This window comes from Vulpes vulpes, chromosome 1 (assembly GCF_048418805.1).
Source record: "Vulpes vulpes isolate BD-2025 chromosome 1, VulVul3, whole genome shotgun sequence".
Lineage (NCBI taxonomy): Eukaryota > Metazoa > Chordata > Mammalia > Carnivora > Canidae > Vulpes > Vulpes vulpes.
Window position 1 is genome coordinate 116557973 of NC_132780.1, and position 25830 is coordinate 116583802.

The following is a 25830-nucleotide window of genomic DNA, read 5'->3' on the forward strand; positions in this document are numbered from 1 at the left end:
GTCAATATTAGGTTTAATTATGCTTAATGAGAGTTAGTGTCTCTGTTTACTAACTGCATTTAGGTGTGTGGATCCTAGATGAGTTTTCCCTTGGCCTCATTCTGATTTGTTAATAGTGCCACTGTGTACTGTATGCTCAGTGCTTAAATCTATAAAGCCGCTCCTGGAGAACAAAGCAAGTAAGGCACCTGTTTCAGTTGAGACATCATTAAATGAGTGCAGCCTGAGCACAGCAGCATCCTTCTCTGGGAAGGGAGCTATTATTTTATACTGCTTTCCAAACAGATCCATTTGAGAGGCTAATTATTGCCTAAATTTCAGATCCTGGGTAAGCCTACACAGATACAATGCTGTTTCAATCTAAGTACAATCGTCACTAGTGGTTAGTATAAAATTCTAGAGTATTAAAAACTCCTAAGACTTTCTGTATTGGTTCTCCCTTGTTATTTCACATGTGAAGATCTAAAACTACTTTGACAAGTCACTGGTTTGGTCCTCTTTTTTTTTTTTCCTAATAAATGTCTTTTGTCATAAAGATGTTTCCTAATAAATGTTGTCATAAATAAAACGTCTTTTGCACTTCACTATAGCGTATAGGACACTTTTGTTTCCTTACTGAGCTACAGAAATAAGGATGAAAACAAGTACTCAGACCTAAAGGAAATCACAAAGTGACACAAAAGAAACTTAGTACACCTCCTTGTTAAGAGATCCCTTTTTGCTTGGTTTGTGTTGTAGATGAATTCTGAGTACAAATGATCATATAGTTTCTCTATGGCTATTGATAGGCTAACCAATTCAGGAAGCATTTCTTGAGTACCTAGTCTGAGCTAAACACAGGATGAAACAGGCATATTCCCTTTCCTCACGAAGCTTGACATCTGGGAAACGCAATGGGCATAACTAGGATATAGTGTGGTAAGTGTTACACTCATGTGAGCAAATGTAAAGGAAACACTAAAAAAAGAGGTGTTGATTCTGTATTAGAGGATAACTACAGCATTTTTCGGAGCCACAGGAAGGCCATAGCAGGATGACTGAACTATGAGTAAAGGCATTACACATGGCAGGACAGTGTGTGTTAAGAAGACAGCAAATGAGGCATCTGGGTGGCTCAGTGGCTGAGCATCTGCCTTCGGCTCAGGATGTGATCCCAGGGTTCTGGGATCGAGTTCTGCATCAGGCATCCCACATCAGGCTCCCTGGGGAGCCTGCTTCTCCCTCTGCCTATTTCTCTGCCTCTCTCTCTGTGTGTCTCGAATAAATAAATAAAATCTTTAAAAAAGAAGAAGAAAGAAGGAGGAGGAAGAGGAGGAGGAGGAGGAGAAGGAGACCGCAAATGCTGCAGTGTAGGTGGAAAGAACTGTGTGCTTAGGGAAAGAAGGTGAGAACAGATAGGAAAAGTGGGAGAGAAGTTTGGAAATTAGGGGCTCAGGAAGTAGATTGGGACCTAATTAAATATAATTTTCAGTGTCATCCTGCACTAGCTTTTAAGTAATATGAAGAATAGAAAAAGGTGAATATATATCTTTATCCAACAAGGATGAGATCAGTATCAAACCTGAAAATTAAACTGAATTTTTCTTGGCCTACTGATCTCTAAAAACTACTTTCAGATCTCATAATCCCCATGATGTATTTACAAGCCCTTACATTTAGTTCAAAGAATTAATTTTTTTTTGCCATGAGAAAATAAAATTCCTAAAATGTATCTAATGTATCTAAAAGATTGTTTGATTATATATTAATGGAAACTAGAGGAGAGAAAAGCTAGGTAGATTCATATCCCAGGATATTCTGGGAAATCTGAAAATGATTACATGTACTTAGTGAAATAAAAATCTGCTTATAATTAATTTCAGAAATTTTCTGTCTTTTGAAAATTCTACATTTACTATATACTCTTTACTTTTGCTTTTTGAAAAAAAAATAGAAGTAAACATTCCCTTAAAAAATCACAAACTAATGAGGCTAAAAGGAAAATACAATGCAAGCTATATACTTCATCAGAAAAGATCCATACATCTGGATGTCTTTCTACATTTAGCTAAACCAACCTTTCTGCTATGTCCTTTTCATCTCAACCTTGAGCTCCACATCTGTAAAAATCACCCGGCCTGACAAGATTGAGCTATCTAGAGGACTTTCAAATTACTGTTAGACATCAGGCACTCCTAGGTAGATACCCACCTCTGTACCCTTGGTCAAGGAAAAGAAAAGAGAAAAGCCTAGATTCAAATAATGATAAAGTCTCTGTCACCCTGATAAACATATTTAAAAAGTCAGTCTCCTCTTAATACCAGAGTTATATAAAATAAGCATGATCTTAGTATAAACTCAGTTATCAAGTTATTATAGAAAAATCTTGATGCGTAGTATAGTAATGTAGTGGTAAAAATATGCATAAATGCCCTTGATTTTAGTAAGCTTATGCAAGTTAGCTATTTATTATATTTGAATACAGATATTATATATTAATATAATAAATAGATATGATACATAATATATTTACATATAACATATAATAAATAAAATACAATAAATAAACATACATGTGTAAACACACATACATACATATACATTTCAGCATTTATTCCTGAAAGTTAAAGAAAAAAAATACTTAAACTGTTTTCATAACACAAATTCTAACTGAAATAAAATGTCCTTTAAAAACTGTAATTAATGGCTGCTGTGTCAAACAGTGAACCAAAGGGTCAAACCTTATAATTCACAGTTTGAGAGGTCATAGCTCAAATTATAACTTTAAAAAACTGATTATCTGTGAGTAATTTGACAAATCCATCTAATATACTCTGAATGCATATAAAATCTTTTTGAGAGTAAAAAGGATGTATGTCCAAGTGGACAGCTGATGGAGGAAATGGCCTTTTTACTGAACAAGGCTGAAGTCCAGCATAATGACTTGGAATGCCTTTGAATGAGCATGCAAGGCTGGAAGGCCAAACAGTACACACATCCAAAGGGAGCATAATGAACAATCTGATCAGAAGACAAAAATATTCCACACACATGTCCAAAGAGAGGAAGGAAAAATACACATTTCCATCACCTACTCCTTTATCACCATTACTATAACCCAATTCATGGGTAAAAATTTGGACTATTAAAAGTAATCTTTATAAGGGATAATATTTCATCATTTTAAAAATACTAGAAATTCCCATGATTTTTTAATCTGAAATTTGAAAGCACATATTGAGGTCATTTACATCATATATAGTAAGCCAGGTTTACAAAGCTGGTTTCTTTATGACTCACCTTGAGAGTAAATATTGCTTTATATATCTCCATCCTGAGGCTACCCACTCCATAAAACCTAATCTGAAATAATTTGGCCAACCTGCATTTTTTTAATCTAGAAGTGATCTACTACTATTAATATGGCAGGTCATTGAAGATAATTTCTCCACTATAAATTCCCTAACCCATTTCAGAGTTGAGAAGTCCAGCAAAATAAGCCATTTTATTACATATCTATGTCTGTAATGTTTACTTATGTGTTTATTATATTTGCCAATTAGATGCTCAGCCCCACAAGAATGAGGACTATGCCTCTACTGTTCAGCAGATTACCTAGCACCTGAGAAGTTCCTGGCAGAGCAGACATTCACTAAATATCTGCTGGAGTTTGAAAAGAAGGCATGGAGAGAAAGAAGATGGAAGGCCTATGGTTAGCTAATCTCTTCGTTATTTGTGTGGCTGTAAAGAGAAAAATCTAAGAAAAGAAAATGTACGTTCTATTTAGTCAGTTTCCCTACCCAACAATTCACTGATCCATCTATATATCTATCTATCTATCTATCTAACCACAAAGATTTAAAATGGCTTCAAAAAGTATATTGTTGCAAGATAAAATAAAATAAATGAAAATGGAATATACAATAGGAAACAAGATGTTTATATATGTACTCATGTAAAGACAATTAAATCATAGGAAAGGAAGGGAATTTATTTTCTCAATTTCTTCAGTTTAAGTTAATCTTATTATAACCACTATTGTAATGCTCTTACTGTAACAAAACAGAGAATATTGACTAGTTCCTCAACTGGCCATAAACCATAACAACCTCTACATAACCAGGTTCCTTATATCATAAGCCATAGTAGAGTCTATTGGAGGAGACAAATATTCAATTAAAATAAAATGTAATAAGTTATAACAGTAAACATAGGCTTTCATGAGAGAACAAAGCAGGATTCTTCTCTGAACCAGCAAAAATGCACTGTGTCCTGTTCCAAGAGACTTTTCTGATACACATAAATACTCTGGTCTCTTGATATACAAGGAACTACATGCTTTCAAATGTTACTAGTACAAATAAGGTCTGAACATGTAAATCACTATATCATAAGAAAACACATTTGAAAAATGTCCTTTTTCTTAAAAGTGAAAGCCTAACTCTGATTCCACTTAGCCTGGTAATATGCTTCTGTCATTCCGTTGGACCAGCCCACACATACTGGGTTCCTGATAGGTCCTGGGCTCGGCCATCTGGCCCTTTATTTACTTAATTCTTTTTTAATACTGACAAGTGTATTAGTAACACTTCCTTGATCACTGGTAAATATAGAGCCACCACACAACCAAGATTTTCCCTAATTCTGAAAGTCACTAATTAGTTGTGGGTAGGGGTTAGGGAGTATTACAAAGATATGTTGAGCAGTACTACAATAAGTAATCTAATTCCCAAGAAGAAAGCATGTTAATCTGTTTCCCACTTCATTAGAGGAATAAAAAACATCTTGTCATCACTAAAGGATACAAAGAGAGACCTGGATATTAGGGGGGATGGTAGATAGGGAGGAAGAATGAAAGCAGCATTTGGGCAGGAAACACAAATCCTCTATATATCTTGGACAATGTTCACGGTTTTCCTTGATATCTTTTGATTGATCTATTTAGCAGTGTGTTTCACAAGTGCAGTTTATTCATTAATAAACACAAGCTTGCAAAGGAAATGAAGGTAAATGAATCCTATTGAGAGGAACTGATCATTCTACTGGTACTTATGTTATACAGTAGGCAACTCTGGAAGCTGCCTTAATCTTTTCAAACCAGTAAGGTCTCAATTACTTGAGCTTGCAGAGTAAAACAGTGTGAGCTTAAAGGAGAGAAAGCAGTTTCCAAAGGGAGTAAAGAGTCATTTAGAGAGGAGATATGGTCAAATTATAAGTACTGAAACTATAAATTTATGTATTTTAAGTCTATTAGAAAACCAATTCATTTTTAGGTTTTTTTTCCCATCAGATAAGAGATAGTCTAACAGGTTCAATTTTCCATAAACTTTAGATTCTCCAAAGAACATCAGCTGATCATTGTGTGTGTTCACACCAGCATAAAGTTTAAAAAATCAACTCCATCTTCCTGAAACTAAAGATTCTAACTGTATAAGGTTTGGTCAGTTGTCCTCATTTCTAGGATCAAACAATGTCACATCAAGTACAACAAGATTATTTTGGGTTTCATTCTACCTCCTTTGTTCATAAACATTTTGGGGGAAATGATCACATTCTCTTATAGTACTTAATCCAAATAACTAGAATCTCAATGGGAAACTTATAAAACTGAATTGTAAGGTAGGTGTTAGTATTTCTTTAACGAAATCCTTTAACTAATGAATAAAAGTTAATTGGTTCATATATGGAAGTAAATTGGCGAAAGGCAGATGAATACAATAAACAAGGGGAAGAAGTACATTGTTTAATATGTAATTTAAGAATTGTCAAAGAAGTGTGACATGTCTTATTTACCAGTATTTGAAAAAAGAATAGATGCTTTGGTATACAAATAAATGCAGGTATAGAAACATAATAGAAGCTTTGTGCTACAGTGCTATGTAAACTTATCTGGGCAATGATCAGCTAAGAAGGAACAGAGGCAGTTACAATGCAATGATTTAACTAGCTGACAAATCTATTATTCATGGCAGGTATGTAAGCAGTCAGGGCAGCGATGTTGGTGGCCCCTACTCATCAAGCAGCTTTGCCAGTACAGACTGGATGTCTGGAACAGACAATACACAAAAACAATAAAACCTATAGCCAGCTAAAGGAAGATTCAGCACAATCCATCTCCAATTTTAAACAGTACCAGAAATCTCCACTGAAGAATGTTTTCCCTTGGGATTAGCATAATTGTATTTACAAGATGTTGACCAACATTTAGCTCTATTTATCTTACTATGCATAGCAACATGCCTGAAACACCTATCTAGAAATTCCCAGCATATCACCAAAAAAAAAAGTAATTTTAAGATTAGTTGGCAGAAATTTCTGTTGATAGGTATGGCCATCATGTCGTTACATGAACAGATGGTCAAAGTGTGTCCATTTCACTGACAGTGCATTATGTGTGTCTTTTTATCCCTGAACAACCAAACCAAACAAAAGCACAACACAGAAGAGGTCATTGTGCCTTCCCTCATTTGGTTGGCAGCTTCATCTGTGAAAATATGAAAATAAAAAACAAAACCAACTATAATTCCTGCATAGTATTATTTCTGTATAACATTTGATCAAATAATTAAGTATTCATATCCAAAAGGCATCCTGGTGTTTGTGAACTGAAAAAAATACACGGAATCCTTAAAAATCCTTTAGCTCCATCACCTTCTATAAAAGGGGAAAAAACAGTCGTTATTTCTTGTTCTTTAGGTTTTTTAAATCTAACCAACAGTTTATATGAAAAAAAGCAAATTACAACTCTTGATTGGTATTCAGGTCTCTTAATAAAACCTCAGGAAAAAAATATTGAAAAAAAAAGTAAATCCCCATATTAAAATCTATTTCCCTTTGAAATAGAGATGCTCTCTCTTTGTATGTAATACTTTTGCCGAATAATTTTTAAATGTTCCAGTTGAAATATTCATAACCAAATGAATTAACAGTCTAACAGATATCCAGTCACAAACTACTACATTTTATACCATGAGATCTCTTGAAACACACACACACACACACACAAACACACACACGTGTTGTTGTTTGGATGCTTAATATGGTTGCTTCATCTCTATAACCAACCTAAAATGTAGTTTTCCTTGATTTTGTGAAATAAAAATGAATAATATTGTGAGGAAAAGGAGAGATTAAGAATATATTTCTATCTATAACAGCTAGTAGTAAAAACAACAGATGAGAATTATATTGCTAAAATGCATCTACACATGTGGCTATGGAAACTTCTGTGCAAAAATAATGCTGTTACCCACCTTCAAAAAGAGCTGATGAAGTATAAGGTTTAAGAGTACATCTTTAGTACTTCTGTACCTTAAAATATTGCCGAGTATTAATTTTTCATCAAGTTGTCATTTTCTCTGACATTTGGTTTTATTAATCAAGGCATTTATCATTAATTTGTAGAAAATATCGTAATTAAGCCAAATAAAATAAAATCCTTAAAAGGTTAAAATTAGAAAGCAGGTGAATTAGAACTTTGACATTACCCTGTTGACATACTGGAGCATTTTAGAAGCATGGGAATCAAGTTTTTGCAGAGAGTTTGGTGCCTCAATCTTGGGACTGGCTGGTTTTTAAAAAAATGTTATAAAGATTTGATTTAAAGCTCTCTGACAGTTTTGACATTCAGGTGAAAGTACTGCTGCTGCATTTGGAACAATTTGCATATCCCACTGCTAAACGGAATGTTTGAGGTGTGCACTGGTGTAAAGAAATTAAAAACAAGCTATCACACATGCTTAAGTGTATGTATTCACAAAACTGATGGTTGGATCGCAGCACCCCATCCCCCTCCAATGTAATCTGTGATTTACTCTTCTATAATAAATTACCCTACCATGTTATTCTTGCTGGAAGATCTAACCATGCATGTAAGAAGCAAAGTAATTACAGCCCCCTCTTGTCTCAGAAACCTTCTTCAATCCCTATGAGCTCTTCATACACAATACAGCAACACAAGTCTATTGTACACTTCTTGCCTGAAATTCTGGACTTGTGACTATAAGTAGCCACTAAATCTCATCCGCATGGTTTCTTGCACGGTTTTGTTGTCTGCAACAAATGCATTTTTAGCTCATATAGTTAGTTGTAAAGCCCTTCCTAAGGAGGAATGGTGCTGACTTTTTGGCTTTGAGCCAATATGTCTATTTAAGAAAAGGGCAAGGTATAAAATCAGAAATGTTCTGAACTGATTTCAAAAACAGGTAAGGGCCATAATACATTCCCATATAGAAGGAAGAAGAAGTATAGCAACACCCAATTAGGCTGAGACATTCTGACATGACACAAGGATTCTTCTTTTTTGACTTACAATTTCAGATTATTCTTTAGAGACAGAAAAAGATATATAATGTGTTAAAGGGCAATAAAGACCTGAGGCGGTAAACCCAAGACCTTAAGTATTATGAAACTTTTCAAGAAGATAAAACCCATTCAAGAAAATATCACTGGACATTACCTTCAGTCTTCAGAGTCTCAAAGGGCAATTCTTAATACTTCTTTTAGTGTGACTGTAAAAAGAAAATACTTAAAATTAGAAATCTTCCAAGGAAGCAATTTACATTTCCATAGCTTGTTTATAACTTGAGAAGTAGGTAGCTGAGTTTGTGTGTGTCAACTAAGATCTATAATTTCCAAAAGAAAAATAAAAGCTAACGTATTCATTTGTATATGTGAGTACAAGTACACAGTAAAGTGTGACACAAATATATTATTTAAATCACTGTAGGTACAGGGCTTAGATGTAGACCAGGGTCTTTATTACAGTATTATTAATAGTTTTCTTAATTTACACAATTACAGTTTTTTACATTTATGTCTGTATAATTGAAAAAAAAAAACAAATCCCAAATAGTTCTTAGCCGTTGTATTTGTTTATTCTTAATTACTAGAGATTTTGCAAAGATCTATTGTATATAATACACTGGTAAGTACTGATGAGTTAGGAAAAATGCGAACATAAAACACAGGCCCTATCCTCAAAATAATGAGTGAGGCTGGAGATCTGCATAAAGGAAGATAATCTATAGAATAAAAAGTAAATCGACAGAAAGAAACAGGGAGCAGAGGGTAATATGTTCAATATAGCTTGAACTGGTGTATAGTACCTAATGCACTGACATGAGAACATGGCTTTATGTTTTCTGTCTCAGCAAGCAAGGCTATTATTGCAGGGTCCTACTCAGATTTGGAGGCAGAGATGTCAAGCAAATGGATGAGCCACTTTTAAATTCTTTTCCATCCAAATGCATTTGATGGTATAGACTCAAAGCTAGGACTGAAGTCAGGAAAACAGGCAGGGTGTTGAGGTGCCTTTAAAGGCTATTCGATGAGTCTGAATATAAAAAAAATTAACTAGAAACAACTCTCCTATTAAAAATTGAATTTGATATTTTATGTCCTTGGAAAGTTCTCCCTCTAAATTTGCTATGAAATCTCAATGATGACCTTGATGTCATATTTACTAATAATCTCTACAGAGATTCAGCCATTCAAAATCTCAAAAGCAGTTTTACTAATGGAAGTACATACATAAACATAAGCCAATCCTATCATCCAGTGCATCTACAGTAAAAAAAAATCATTAAAATGAAAAATATCTAAGGATTTTAATTGATTGGATCTTTAATATGCATAAATAATATTTTATGAAGGGAAAACAAAGAATTGAACAGCAAACTATACCAGTAAACCAAAACAAACCTGAGTTTAAACTGTACTGATAAATGGGATTGAGGAAAGGAAGGTGCTAGTACTGTTATAGTTGGGATACACGAGTAATACCACATTTACTGTGTAACACTTAACTTTAGGAGAAGCACTGAAAATTACAATCTTTTAGGAGTGTGATTAGAACCATTAATCATGGATAAATCATGGATAAACCAGGAATAGAAAAAATGTTCAGATTGTAGGGATAAGGTGGAGAAATTTAATTTGGAGAAAATTAATTTGGCCATTTCGTGATGTATTATAAAAGTAATTTTTATTTAACTACTCTCTCCCCCACTGGAATGGAAGTGCCATAAGGGCAGACATTGTCTTTTTTCACTCTGTTCCCAATTTCATGAACAGTGTCTGCCATATACTAAGATCAGTGAATATTTATTGAAAGAAAGAATGAACAGCCTGACCAACTATAAAATAAGCACAAAGTCTGCATCCATTTACAGATAAAGAAATTTAGACATAAAGAAGTTAAATTTTATATATTAAACTTTGCTCTTTCACTACTGCAAACTTCTACAACCCATTGTTTAGTCTTCCATTCAATATTCAGTGTAGTAAAAAATATATATATATATATATATTCAGTGTGGTAGTGGAAAACAAACAATAAGCAAACAGGTTGGTAAACTTATAATGTCATATAATTAGTACCATGAGTGCAAACAGTAAGGTAACAGCATTGAGAGTGACATGGGCTGATATTTTAAATAGGTTTGGACAGGAAATCTTCTCAGAGGAGGTGACAATAAGAAAAAGTTTGCATGAAGTGAAAGAGTCGAATAAGTGTCTAGGGGACTAGATGGGCTATTGTTAAGAGGCAAATAAGTTAATATATATTACCTTGCTTTGAACAACGCACACAGCAAACAATACTCTTCATATCTATTATTTTATGAATAATGAATTTCCCCTACTAAATTATAAATTTGTCAAAGATACTCATTTTTCTCTCCCTATGGCTCCTTAAATAGTGCCTAGCAAATATCCAATAAAAATTTACAGAACTGAAAATAGGAAGACACAATTATCAGTTCATTAATTAGAAAGAGTAAACAGACTGTATGAATCTGAAAAAGTCATCATATTTCATATGCCTGAGTCAATCTAACTCTGTTAAAACAATGTCACTTCATCTTTTCTGGGTTTAAAAGAAAGATAAAAAGGAAAAATACATAAAATGGCTAGAGTCAGTAAATTGTAGACTTAAATAAAATAAAAAAGAATAAAAAAAAATAAGGTACAATATTAGGCCACTACCTTGACCACGTTCATGCTCTGTCTGCCTCCACCAAATTATTTTTATTTTTTTGCCTTCACCAAATTAATACATTTTTCTAGTGCAAGGATTGTACCACGCAGATTTCCAATTCACATACATGTTCCTAATACAAGTACAAGGACTGGTATACAGCAAACATTCCTTAAGTCTTTGCTGAACTAAATTGAACTAGAACTATCTTTAGTAGTTCTGATGCTTTAAAGTTAGCTGAAATTTTTAAAAATAAATAAAACCAAATAGGATGTCACAAAAGAAAAAAAAATCTAGTATTTGGTTTTGACCCTCAGCAAAGGAGTAGAGGACAAGGTTAGTTTTCATCAATGATTGGAATATAGGTGATGGGGTGATATTGGCAGTGGAAGAGACAGATCACAACAGACCTCAGGGACTCTAATATGGGATAAGGATTACATGTAGCATTTTCACAGAATTGAGACTAATGATATAGGAAGATAAATATTTCTGTTCCCTACCTCTTACCAGGCACCGAAATATAAATCAGATTGATACATCTTAATACAACGAGTAGAGAACTATAAGAAAACCTATGTATATAATTTTCTGAATTTAGATGAAAATGCTTTTAAGCCACATAGACAATATAACATAAGAATAAAGATTTATGAATTTCACTACCTAAAAAAATTTTTCAGAGTTAATAATCTTTATAAATAAATAAAATGAAACAAAGATCTCATTTTTTTTTCAAGTGAATAGGCAATTTAGGATAGAAAAAGCCCAAGCTAAGATATATATAAAATAAAGATAATAATCTATAATGAATATTCTTTAATAAGCTTAAAGATGTAATCAATTAAAATTTGGCTCCTAGGAATTTAAGAGATCTTTAATTAAAATTTCAAAGAAATGCACAGCCTGAAATGTAGAAAACTGGAATGTAGAAATCTTAAAAGAAGTTTGAGGCTATATTTATATTGTAAGCATACTATTATGTAAGAGAAAACAAAATGCATTAATTTCAGTGTTAGGACTATTACAGTTATCATTTCAAATAAGTAAAAATTAAAAGCAAGCAAGATACCTTAGAACAAAATAAATGGAAACTGCTAAAGGCTTCCTTTATTGATAATTATAGAAAGTAAGTCTTCTTCATTAAATAAAATTTTAAATATGAAGTTTGACTGTACCTCATCAAAAATGGCAAATGAAAACTACTGTATAATCCTTAAAAAACATCAGGAAGAATGTATACATAAATGGCCAAGAGGACAAGATGCAATTCCTCAAAGACTGAAAAAGACTAATTCAGTTCTAGTCTATAATCGTGCTTCTTAGAATGAAGGTATTCATTCTGACTTTGGATATTGCCAGAGTTTTTAAAGCACCCAAGAATCTAGTAAGTTCTATGGTAGACTTCTCCAAGAAACCATAAAAATGACCTGGCCAAACCCCATAATGAAGCCATCTAAGATCAAATCAAGTTCTACTGAACCAGTGTCTAGGGCAGCAATAAAAGACTATTCACTTGACTCATTCATACTTGCTGTTAGGTATTTCCGTTTCCCCTCCAACCAGAGGGGAGAGGTTCAGAAAGATTATGTAATAAATACTTCTTTTAATCCTAAAATCCAGTCTATTTCTTTTTTTTGCCATTTGTCTCTTTAAAATAACTGAATCCCTTTCCTTTATTATGTGCAGCTTTATTCTGTTCATTTTTATTTCCCAATACTAGAATGCCTTAAATAAATTCTTAAAAACCAACACACCAACAAATAAATAAATTAAAACTCAATGACTATAAAAAGTACACAGTCTAACCTGCTTAATTATTAACAGGTAAACAGAATGCATTTCTGAATTATTTACTTAAACTCCTTCAACTAAAAACTTTAAAGTTTTTGAGCTTAAAATGTATACCCTTCCTAAGAATCCATAAATTAATTATTTTAAAATATTCTATTAACCAATTTTAATAAAAGTAATTAAAAAACATCAAAGTAAATGTGAATTTAAACATTGAGATAAGTGCATAAGAAATACAACACATTTTTAAGATTTCAGAGATCAGTAAAATTCCCTTCTTTCCAACTTTCCCTTGTCCTCTTTCAGGTACTTTATTCCATAATATACTTGTACAGAATGTACAGAAATATTCTCTATTAAATTATATTAATAAGATGGATATAATAATGGTTTTGGAGCATTTAGATAATGTTCTTACTCCTAAGCATATCATAAGAAATATGCAATGACAAAACTATAGAAAATGTTAATAAATCCAAAACTAGAAGGACAAAAAGAAGGCATGAACAATAAATAAAATTCACCATTTTCTCTGGATGAAATACCAGCTCAGCTAATATATTGAAGAATGACTGTTGCTTGATACAAGTAAACACTGATTATCTGGAATGCTGATGAACTGAACTTCTAGTTTGCTGAAGGTTCACCAGAGAAAATAGTTTTTGTTTAGATTTTTTTTTAACTAGAAACCTAAGATAACTAGCAGATTTTCCTTCACTGGTAAATAGGATTTTATAATTATATCTTCATTAAAATTGAAGAATGTATACTGCCATAGAGGATATTTCTTAAACTTTTGGGGGGTCCTAAGCCCCTCTGAGAAGATGATAGAAAACCGATGATCTCTTTCTCTAGAAGTGTACATGTTCACAAAATTTTATATAAATTTCTAGGAGTCCAGGTGATATGGGAAACTAAGGCAAAAGAAAAAAATCATATTTCCTTACTGCCTACAGCCCATTGATAAGTCCTTGAAACAGGGAGAGTGATCTTCTTCCAGGAACTCAACTGCCTCTATGTTGACACTTTGCTAATGGCAAAAGGCAATCTTAGCTTAACATTATCCCAAACCCCCAGGATTCTGAAAGTCTACTTTAATGTATAAAACATAAAATTTTCTTCGGAAACTTCCTTCATCTCTCCCCCAACCCCACTCCAAGAAATATCTTGGCAATCATCCTCTAAGCATATGGCGCACTGATAAGACATCTGAAGGATCTTATGACTAAAGTTTTATTAGACAGTAATAAATGATCTTTTCCTAACAAGAACTAGCCCCCTCAAGGTCCTGGAAACCTTGCTGCAAAAATTTCTTGGAGACTTTATGTTATCCCTAACCCTCTCCCAACTTAAAAGTATATAATCAGTCACCTAAACCCCAGTGCAGTTCTTTCTGCACATGCGTCCTGTCCTTGTGCTTTAATAAAACCACCTTTTTACATCGAAGTTATCTAAAGAATTCTTTCTTGAAAGTTCAATCCAAACCCCAACATTTCCACATCACAGGGACCCACAAAAGATCGTTTGCCTTCTAATTTTACAAAATTGTAAATGCATAGACATTGGAGATTGCACTAACAAGACAGTGAGACTGGGCATAACAAGGATGTTTAAAGTTGCTTTTTGAAGACATCTCTAATAGCGAAATATTTTCTTATGATTGGTTTCCTTTCTTCTACAAGGGGAGTGTAAAAACAACTCTATTTAATTTAGTCTTAGTTAAAGGTTAAGTTGGTTTTCTTTTAGGATAATTTCACTAGCAGAGTTTGAGCTTTAGAGCAATATAGTGCTGTTTTCAAATCATTCCACATTCTAGAAGTCGCAACAATTTTCTTACACTTTTGTAACTCTTAGAGGAGGCAGGGTCAGAGAAAGCTATTTAATGTTCACCTTTACTTCTAAAGATTATCAGATAATCACAAACATATAAACATTCCCTATATTCAGGTTTTATTCTAAGTACTTTTATGTATATTTGCTTATTTAAACCTCACAAAAACTCTAGAAGATGGGTAGCTAGATATCAGATGTCATTATTCTCATTTTGTTGATATGTAAACTGAGGCATAAAGAGATTATGTGATTTGCCAAAGATTGCCTCTCTACTGAATGGCAGAACCAGGATCCACACCTAGTCAATCTGGCCACAGAATCTGCACTTCTACAAATAGTACCACATGTTCAGTTTCAGTAATGAGTTGATAGGTTTTCTTTTGTGGTTTTACATTTAACACAAGTCCACCTCTTCACTAATACGCAAGACACATTCATACTGCTTTTTCCTAAACATATACATTTGGGGAGTTGTTCATATATTGTTGACAAAACTGGCACCACCTATGTGCAGCTGGTAGTTATATACCACTGTTAACTTCCCAGAGTCAAATGCCTAGATGAAAAAATAGGGCACCAGTATCTCAGTAAATGTAGACTCTACAATAAAAGCTGACCCTTCATTTTTCTTTTTGGAAATAGTTCTGATGAGATACAAAATTGAATGATTATATAATCTAAGGGCCAACCAAGACAACAGGATAAATGGCCCATATTGTAATAACAGTTCCCAAAGGTGAGGGCAGGCAGACAAGTTGCTTTTGTGGCTAAAGCTGCAACAATGTGAAAATTTTCTTGGTGCATCTTTCTCACTGTCTGGATTGAGTGCTCCCAGAGATAGTAATAAATTTGTATCTCATTTGTTTTCAGAGCGCCAACCTTAATATTTTTAGGAGTCCCATAAAAAGTAAAGGCTGGAAAGAAAGAGAGAGGGAGAGAGGAAGGAAGGAAAGAAGGAAAGAAGAAAGAAAAGAAAGAAAGAAGAAAGAAAGAAAGAAAGAAAGAAAGAAAGAAAGAAAGAAAGAAAGAAAGGAGAAAGAAAGAAAAGAACGAACAGAAAAAAATCCCATTTTTATAGTTTGTACAGAAAAGTTTTGAGTTATAAATCTGTTCCACCTAATTTTTATTGAATTACTTCCTACATATAAATGCAATCAAGCAAATACCAATGAGATACAAATACAAAGGGCAAAATGAGGCAGAATGTTCAGCGTCCTGAAAATGGTTAAAAGTCAGATAAACAGGAAAGAAAGCACAGCAAAGGCAAACAGGAATATAGATGCAGGAATGCATAACAAGAAAGAACCTTGGTAACTGAGGCAGCTTTTCATCATTAGAGCCAGGGACTTTTATGAAGTAATTGATTCCAATGCAGCCAAGCCTCCCTGGGAATGAAAATCTGGTTAAAATAAAAAGTTTATCTGGAATAAAATACCATCCTCAGCTCCTTTTGTCTCTAACTCATCCTACATACCATAAAAAACACAAATATTTGGAAATGATCTAGCTATTACTTATTCCCTATAATGATTCCCAATCACTTACAATATCGAATCCAATGTGTTCGGTTTGCAAAGCCCTCCATAATCTGGTTTCATTGTGTATCCTCTCTTCCAATTAATGCATAAAATTATACTCTCTAATCCAATCAGAAATTGTACCCTCCAAGCCAATCAGATTAAACCTGTATACATTGATTTGACAAACATTTAGTGAAGCCTTTAATATGTTAACGAGTATTTATGGAACTGAAATCTACATGGTCTTGGAGCCAAAGAACCAATGCTAATCTTCAATTTCTCCAAAACTCTATCTCAATGCTTTCCCCTCTCACTCTTCTATTCCTACCCAGACACCTATGCATAGTCTTCCCTTGGATTCAACAAAAATTGATTCAGATATAATCAGTTCAATCCCTCTCATTTTAGCTCAGACACATTTCAGTTTTGAAAATATGATCATTGAGATACCTAAAAATATATACTAAGAGCTAATTTATGCACTGTTCCCACCAACACTCTCACACAAACACAAAACATGGTGGATCTTAAATTAACACAACACATACACACAAACTCTTACTAGGATCCAGACATGCTTGTCTTCTATTCCTTTATCAGGCCACAGTTGTTGGGGGCTTTTGAACTTGTTCTTCTAAGGCTCTTCTCCCAGATTATTTAATGATGGCTTCCCCTTCTCATCATTCAATCTTAGCTCAGATGGCACCGCATTACTCTTTATCCTGCTATCCACACTTTCTGCCCAAGTCACTCTTTATTCTACTACCCAGCTTTCTTTTTTTCACAGGTTATCACTCTCTGCAATCATTTTGTTTATTGATAAACACAATCACTGTCTATCTTCCTACGTTAGGGATCCTATCAGTTTAGCTATACATAATTCACTGTCAAATTGTTTGCATTCAGGCATTATGCCTGGCATATGGTGAGCATGCAAATATCTGAAGGATAAATAAATAGATACAAAAATAATTATTAATATTCAATCCATAAATATTTATCAAGCACAGTGAACAAAATGATTTTTTTAAAGTTAAATCCTAGGCTGAGGAATGTTCTGCCCCTAACATAATTACATTTGTAGAAAGATTCAAGATAAATTTGGTGACAGAGAGTTCTAAACAAAATAAACTGTCAGAGAATTAGACCTAACATGTCTTGATACTTAAGACTAACATCATTGTTTTTCTCAACTACAGTTCCCTTCACATTCCACCATTAAACCTATTGATATATCATCATCAACTTTTATAATGTCAATAATGGTTGAACAGAACTGAATGAAGGCAGTGACAATGTTACAAATCTTACTTTGTATTTTACTGCTGAAATGGATGAGTCAGTACTTATGAAACGTGGAAGAGTTAGAGTACTAGACCCTAAATGTAGTAACATGTACAGATTCACTGCCTTCTTCATACAGTGTACAAACATTCTACCTATGCCAGATTTGACTATTCTAAATGCTTCTAAAGGTTAAAAAAAAAACATCATTCATTTAAGCTAAGGATCAGAAAAAAAGCCATGTGTGTAAAAGGCCAAATGATAAATATTTTTGGCTTTGTAGGTCATACAGTTTCTGCCTCAATTACTCAACTCTGCTATCATCTCATGAAAGTAGCCATAGGCAATAAATATATAAACACATAACATGCCTATATTTCAATAAAACTTTACTTACAAAAATTGTAGTATCATCAGGGAAATGCAAATCAAAACCAAATCACCTCACACCAGTTAGGATAGTTATTTTCAAAAAGACAAGATAAAAGAAAGGTTGGTGAGGATGTAGAGAAAAAAAAAAAACACCTTTGTGCACTATTGGTGGGAATATAAATTGATGCAGCCGCAATGGAAAACAAAATGGAAGTTCCTAAAAAAATTAAAAATAGAACTGCTATATGATCCAGCATTTCCACTTCTGAATATATACCACGGGAAATGAAATCACTATCTTGAAAAGATATTTGCACCTCGTCACTGTAGCATTACTTACAATAGCTAAGACATGGAAACAATGTAAGTGTTGATAGATGGATGAATTCAGAAAAAAAAAAATTGGCATGTATATACAATGGACTATTATTCAGCCATCAAAAACAAGGAAATTCTGCTATTTGCAATAACATGAATAGATCTTGAGGGCATTATAAGCAATGTGAAATAAGTCAGAGAGATAAAAACAAATACCATATGATCTTACTTACATCTAATGGAATCTTATGGAATCTGAAAAACAAATAAAAAACAACAACAAAAGAACTGAACTCATAGATACAAAGAACAGCCTGGTAGTTGCCAGGGTGTGAGGGAGTGGTGAAGAAGGGAGTTGGGTTGCATGTGAAATAGGTGAAGGTGGTCTAAATGTACAAACATCTAGTTATAAAATAAATAAGTCCTGGGGATGCAATTTACATCATGGTGACTATAGTTTAAAATATTATATTGTATATTTGAAAGTTGCTAAGAGAGTAGATCTTAAAAGTTCTAATCACACACACAATATTGTAAATATGTGTGGGATTGAATGTTAACTAGACATATTGGTAGTTATTTTGCAATATATACATATATCAAATCATGTTGTACACCTGAAACTAACATACTATAACATACCAATTATATCTCAATTTAAAAATAACAGTTGGGCAGATTTGTTGACCTTTGATACAAATTCATGAGTAAAGCTTACAGAATTTCTATACAGGAGAGATTTAGTAACAAAATTTAATTAGAGGTGGTTATGAGGACTTGTATTAGAAGCTGTTTTTACGAGATATACAAGTTGCTTTTACATGAATTATAATACTTTTTGGGGGATTGATGGGAATTACAGGGGACCTAAACCCCTTAGATCACTCTTGTCACTGCCACCTAATCCCATAATCAATTTAGGCATATTCTTGGCATTACATTTTGACATTATATAGAATCGTATTTTTATAACTATCCAATCCATCATATTATTTGTATCATAACATTAAAATTATTTTTGAAAAGTCACAAAATACTTGGTTGAAGTTTAAAAAATACATTCCCTTTATCCATGCTAATTTTGCAATTTTATTTTAAACAACTATTAATTTTGTCAGGCATGATTTGTTTGTAATAAACTTACTTTGTTCATTGCTCATGATTTCTTTGTCTTCAAGATGTTTACTGATTTGTCTTCCAGTGTTTTATTGAAAGTGTTGTCAGGCCATTTCAGGTTACATTTTCATTACATCTATTATAGGAATTGTTTCTCCCTCAAATTTTTTTAGGTCTTCTAAATTTCCCAAGTAAAACACAGCTTCATAAACCCAAAGTACTAAATACCCTCTTACATGATTCTGATAACTATTTTCAAAAGACATTCTAAAACTCATTTTATGCTTTTCAAAATAGTATTCCAACACCAAAATAGCTGCACAATTAAACTAAAATTTGGTGTGTAAAGATTCTAAATGATAGCACATTGATCCACATTGTCATGAGATAACTTATTTACTGATCAGTAGCACTATCATTTTCTATTCTCCACTTTACAGTTGCTGTAATAAATTCTACTGCCAATCAGCTTTCATTAAGTTATCAGACCATCTAGTTGTGATAACCAATACTCTACCTTTCTGTCACTCAATTTCACTCTATCTCTTCTGGCTACATAAATCTCTAGAGACTATGGTGTCAAAATATTGTTTTAGCTTCAACCGCACTTCTGTAAAAATGTGAAAGCTATAACATTTAAATGTAAAGTTTACTATTAAATTACATTGCATGTCAAACAACCACAAATTTTAAAATAAAATGAGAAAATATAAGATTTTAGATAATATTATAAAAATGCTTCAATCGGATTCAGTATTCAATAAATGAAAACACTTGAGAATTCTAATAAAAGTAAACCTTGAGATGGTTGAAATATCCATTCTAAATAATGGGAACATTTAGGTAATTGTCTGTACAAAACAAGGATCAGACTTTCTGAGGTCACAAAAAGCTTGACCTTCCCAGGTAAGTTGAATGCTGAAAGCTTACTACTAAATTACACAATAGGGATAAGATTGTTGAATCTATCGGCAAAATACACTTTTGAAAGCTTCATAAAGTAACTGATTTGTTAAAGAAATAAATGAAGATTCTCTTTTCTGATATGAAAGATCACAAAACATTGCAATATTTACAAAAGAGGAGGAAATGCCCATGCCTCACTTGTGAGAAATAAATACCTCCTTTGTTACCTATGTTCTTGCTATGTACTGAGAATGTTGAAGCAAAGCAGTTCCAAAAGAACACAGGTTTGCTGATCCTGGGTTCCTGTTAATATAACATGCTAGAACAGAAGCTTTCACATACAATCAAGATGACAGTTACTTGATCTGTACTCAGAGGGACCAATTTCCCCCTATAACATGAGCACAGTGCAAATCACAAAGTGCCAAAAACTGAGTATAAGTGCAAACCTCTCAACTTCACTCAGGTATCAGCAAATGGACCAGTTTAGCTACATATGAAAAGAAGTCAGGTCCAAGGAGTTGAAGGAGAGGGTAGACTGGCATTGGGAGAATTTATCTGCTTCTGTTAACAATTCATCTGCCTTATTATAAAGAATTAAACCAACCTTGCCAAGCTGTCTTACTGTATTCTTACCCACTCCCCATCCTCTCCCTAGCTCTCCTCCTCTCAACTATTTTTTTCCTCTTAACAGTCTCTCATTCCACTTAAACTCTTTGACCTCTCTTTCTCTTCCCCTCTCTCCCACCACACACACAAAGAGAGAGAGAGAAAGAGAGAGAGAGAAAGAGAGAGAGAGAGAGAGAGAGAGAGAGAGAGAGAAATACACACTGTGTGATGTTAACTGTTAAAGGATATTTTTTCTTTGGAAAAAAAAATCACGTATGATTATTGATATGACAGCACAGAAGTATGTTAGCCAGTGGAGAATTAGGGCAACATGATCCAAATCAAGTGCTAGTATACTTACCATGCATCTTCTGTAAGGTGATTACCATGCTATAAACAAACTTGACAAAGATTCACATAAAGATCCTAATGTACCTATTGGAAGTAAAGCAAGCTACTGTGAAATGCTATTAATTGCAGTGAATATATCAGATTCTACTAATGTGACTGTGTCTCTCTTTCACTTCAAATACAGAGATATTTAGGAAATTTTGATAATTAAAAACTGAGCCATGTTAGAGTGAAAGACAGAAAGGGACACCTCTGAGTGTCAAAAAAAAAAAAAAAAAAACAGAGAACTCAAAGCTAGAGCAAATGGGGAGGGAGGAGCTGAAGCCTTGTTGGAATCCAGAGCATCATATTCACACAAACCCAGATATTTAGGATGACATATGGAATATTAACACCAATGTGTGGACGGCAGAGAAGACCTAAAGCCAAAGAGATGCATGGAAGAACAACTGAAACACTCTTATTAGTGAATACCCAATCCATTAGATTAGGAGTAGAAAAAATCTCCAGACTAGCATGAAGAAACAGTAAAAAATACCTAAATTCTTCGTAGGGATCCAGGTGGTAAAAAGTCACATGAAAGAAATGTGAAATTCAGATATGTCCCTTGAGTACCTTAGGAATCAACATTTATATACTCTATTTTTAGAACATAAAATCTAAGCTTAAAAATTAACACAAAAACAATCTGGATTTCTTTAGACTCTTATAGGCACAGATCTAGGGTCACAAGACAGAAGGGAATTCTAAAACACTTTGCAAGGAGGTACAGAACTCTCATGTAACAACCTCCTTCAACTTCAATATCAGAAACACAGCTCTACTTTTGTTCATTCAGTCAACAACTATATATTAAATATCTGTTGAAGGCAAGAAAATACAATGTGAATAGGGCATCATTCCTGTCTTCAACAAGTTTATGTCCTAGTGAGTTAGACAATGGACATAGAACATAAAATATAATGTTCTATACAGATAAGTGCTACGAAATAAAAAGCAGGATAAGGGAAAAGGGAGCGAAGATCTGAAGAAGCAGGTATTTTCAATAGGATGCTGACAAAAGGGCAATCTAAGGTGAAATTCTGGCAGAATTCTGAAACGTAAAAGACTCCATCATGAGGCAGAAGATACTTAGAGAGATGACAACAGTCAGTCAAACATCTGCCTTCAGCCCAGGTCATGATCCCAGGGTCCTGGGATGGTGTCCCCCTTGGGCCTCTCTGCTCAGCAGGGAAACTACTTCACCCCTCCCTCTGCCTGCCACTCCCCCTGCTTGTGTGCTCTCTATCTCTGTGTCAAGTAAATAATAAAATCTTTAAAAAAGAGAGAGAGAGAGATGAGACCAAAAAATTAGTAAAGATAGAGAAGATTTAAGCAATAGAATTAATAGTTTTGAATTCCCGGATGTGTAGAAACTTTTCCCCTTGAGGATTGTATGTTCTTGTCAAACTAACATGCAGTATTTTTAAGATTCAATGATTACTGATCCATAAAAGAAGTTTCAACAAACACCAAAGAATTCGTATCATACAAAGCATGTTATTTAACTACAATGTAGTAATATCAGGAATTAAGAAAAAAAGACAACTTAAAAATCTCTATATATTTGGAAACTAAAAAACACATTTATAAATATTCCATGAGTCAAACTATCATAATGGAAATATTAAATATTTAACACTAAACAACAATAAAGACACTACATATCGAAACCTGTGGGATGCAGCTAAAGTGGTACTTAGTAGAAAATTTATGGCTTTAGATGCATATATTACATGTTAAAAAGTTGTAAAATTAATTAGTTAAGGATGTAACTTAGGAAGTTAAAAAATAACAGCAGAATAAAGTCAAATAAAGGAGAAGGAAATAAATAGTAAGGAGTATAACAAAAATTAGTGACATAGAACCTACATACAATAGAGAGAGAAAATGGGTTCTTTAAAAAGACAATAAAATGGTTTAAACCATGTGAAATTGTCAACATTCAACCTAATAATAAAATCTATACTGATCAAAATATTATTAATCATTAAATATTAAGCAAGAAAAAGGCACTAATTGGAAGCTTTAGGAATGAAGAAAATATATCTCTAAAGATAAAAGAAACACTAAAATATTATGAGAGAATATACTAAACAACAAAAGGGCAATCAACTTACAAACTGAAATGAAATGGGCAATTTCACAGAAAAGTGCAACATAACAAAATCAATACAATAAAAAATAGAAAACCTGAGTAACTTTATGATCAATAATTGATAGCGAAATTGATACTAACAAAGAGAACATGAGAAAGGAAATGTATATGCCAATCTCACTTAAGAAATTCTAAAGGAAATAGCAAACCAAATGTGCAAAATGCATGTGCATTTGTGTATATATACACACATAAATACATAATAATTATAGAATACTTATCTCAGGAATGTAAGAACTATTCAACATCAAAAAATATAAATACAAAAACACTAATTCAAAAAGATATGTGCACGCCTATGTTCACTGCAGCATTATTTACAATAGTTAAGATATGGAAAGAACCTATGTGTCCATCAATGGAGGAATGGATAATGAAGGTGTGATGTATATACACAATGGAATTCTACTCTGCCATAAAAAAGAAGAAAACTTGCCATTTGTGACAAACACAGATGGACCTAGAGGATATTCTCTAAATAAGATAAGTCAGATGGAGGAAGACAAATACCATAAAACTTATACATAGACTCTAAAAAACAAAACAAACAAAACAAAAAGAACAGATTAGTGGCTACCAGAGGGGAAGGAGTTACACAAAATGGGTCAAGGGGCTCAATTTTATGGTGATGGGTAGTAACTATGTTTATCATGGTGATCACTATGGACTGTATTTAGATATCGAACTATTATGTTATTATGCTGTACACCTAGTTTATAAAATCTTATGTATCAATTTTACCTCAATAAAAAAGAAAATATATTAAGTGATATGCACCATATTGAAATTAAATGAGAAAAGCCATACTTCCCTCAACATAAATAAAAAAACTCCAAACATTATAAACATGAAATAGACTAAGAAAAGATATTTGCAACATACATAACCAGTGAAGCATTTCTATTCAAAATATATAACAAGCTACAAAGAATCAATAAAAAATAAGCATTATAACTAAAAGCTGCTGAGAGAATAGAGATGGAAAATCAGATAAAATAACACCTGATTAGGCAATAAGAATAAGAAGAGAAGCTCAACTGTATAAAAAGATAAAATTAAAGTAGCAAATAGATACACTACTTCTATCTTCTTATCAAAAATTTAAAAGTCTATATCAAGATCTATAGCTGGAAAAGGTATGGAGAAAGGGGAACTCAGAAAAATTTGGAGACCGGTTTTCCATTTCTTTGTAAAGTTAAAAATGTATATTCTCTAAAGCCAGCAATTCAAATACAGAAATTCTCTCACATTCTCTCACAAGGTGATATTTACTGTGAAATTGACTGTAATAGAAAAATTAAAGAGAAAGAAAGAAAAAAGAAGGAAGGAAGGAAATGAAGAAAAGAATGAAGGTGAGGGGAATGAAGGGGATGGGAAAGGAAGAGAAGAAACACTTAAATGTGCATCAGTAGGAAATGGATAAATTGTGGCTTAGTCACACAATGGAATAACACTGCATTATATACAGTGGCTAATATGCCTGGGTCCATGGGTACCAACATAAATAATCATAAACTTAATATTAAGTGAAACCAAAAGATGTTACAGAATGACCCAGTATTTCTCAGTTCACAAGAGCCCTCAGTGTCTCATTATTATTTTTAACAGAGCCCTTAGTGTCCATGTAATGTTTTCTCAGCAAACTTAGCCTAAAAATATTTCTAACAGAACCATTTATTTTGTAGTTTAGTTCTAAACAGCTCAATAAGTATTTATGTCCCAGCCACTTAGTGGTCGTACAAAAAAATAATAAACAGAAATTGCAAGGAAAATATTATTTTAACTCAATGCTTACATAGCCATCCTTAAATTAGTTATTATTGGGATGTGTGTGCCTGTTGAGGACTGCAGAACTTCTCAAACCTTGAAATCAGTTTGGACACTGCCACCTTTTTCCTTTTTTGTATATTGATTTTCACACAGTATCTGCTTTCTATGACACCACTTACCCCCCCCCCAAAAAAAAACAGCTTCTCAAAGACAACACAATCAAGAAGAATGTGCTGAAATTAAAAAGCTGAAATTGTGAACTATCTCAAACTAGTGGCTGATTTGGTATCTGAAAGATGCTGAATATTGCCATGTTTCTCTTAAAAATTTAAAATATCCCACAGCACACCTGTAAGTTCACTGTGGCACTCTGGGAGCACCATGGTACCTGAATCGGAAACCATGGCATTGGAAACCATGAGGTATGATGTACATAAATGTTTTTTGGTATCCAAAACTACTCCAAATTTTGAGGGTGACATGCAGGCAAAATTACAATATAAAAATAGTAAAAATATGGACTGAAATAATATATATATTAACCTCAGGAGAATAGTTGCCTCTATGTAAAAAAAGTGAAATGTAAAAGAGAGGACTCTTCAACTACTTCTGTAATGATTAATTTCCGTAAAAATTTTCTTAAGCATATATGGTGAATGCTAACATTTTTAAAATGAATGATGGGTATTTGGTATTTATATTAATTCTGTCCTTTATTATATTTTTGAAGCAGTTCATAAAAGAAAATAAGAAATGACAAGCATTGTTAAGTTTTCAAAGGCTTTATATAGGCAGCTGCTTTT

At 33.1% G+C, this 25830-nt stretch overlaps 1 protein-coding gene across 38 annotated transcripts in view; it reads right to left on the reverse strand.

The window, feature by feature from the left end:
• The window catches only part of ZBTB20 (zinc finger and BTB domain containing 20), a 753858-nt gene that overhangs the window by 591365 nt on the left and 136663 nt on the right, over positions 1-25830 (reverse strand). For all 38 annotated transcript variants that reach the window (XM_072723877.1, XM_072723729.1, XM_072723898.1 and 35 more), the window contains one exon: positions 8438-8489. The gene's annotated coding sequence lies outside the window, so the exon portion shown is untranslated. The remainder of the gene's footprint in view (positions 1-8437; positions 8490-25830) is intronic.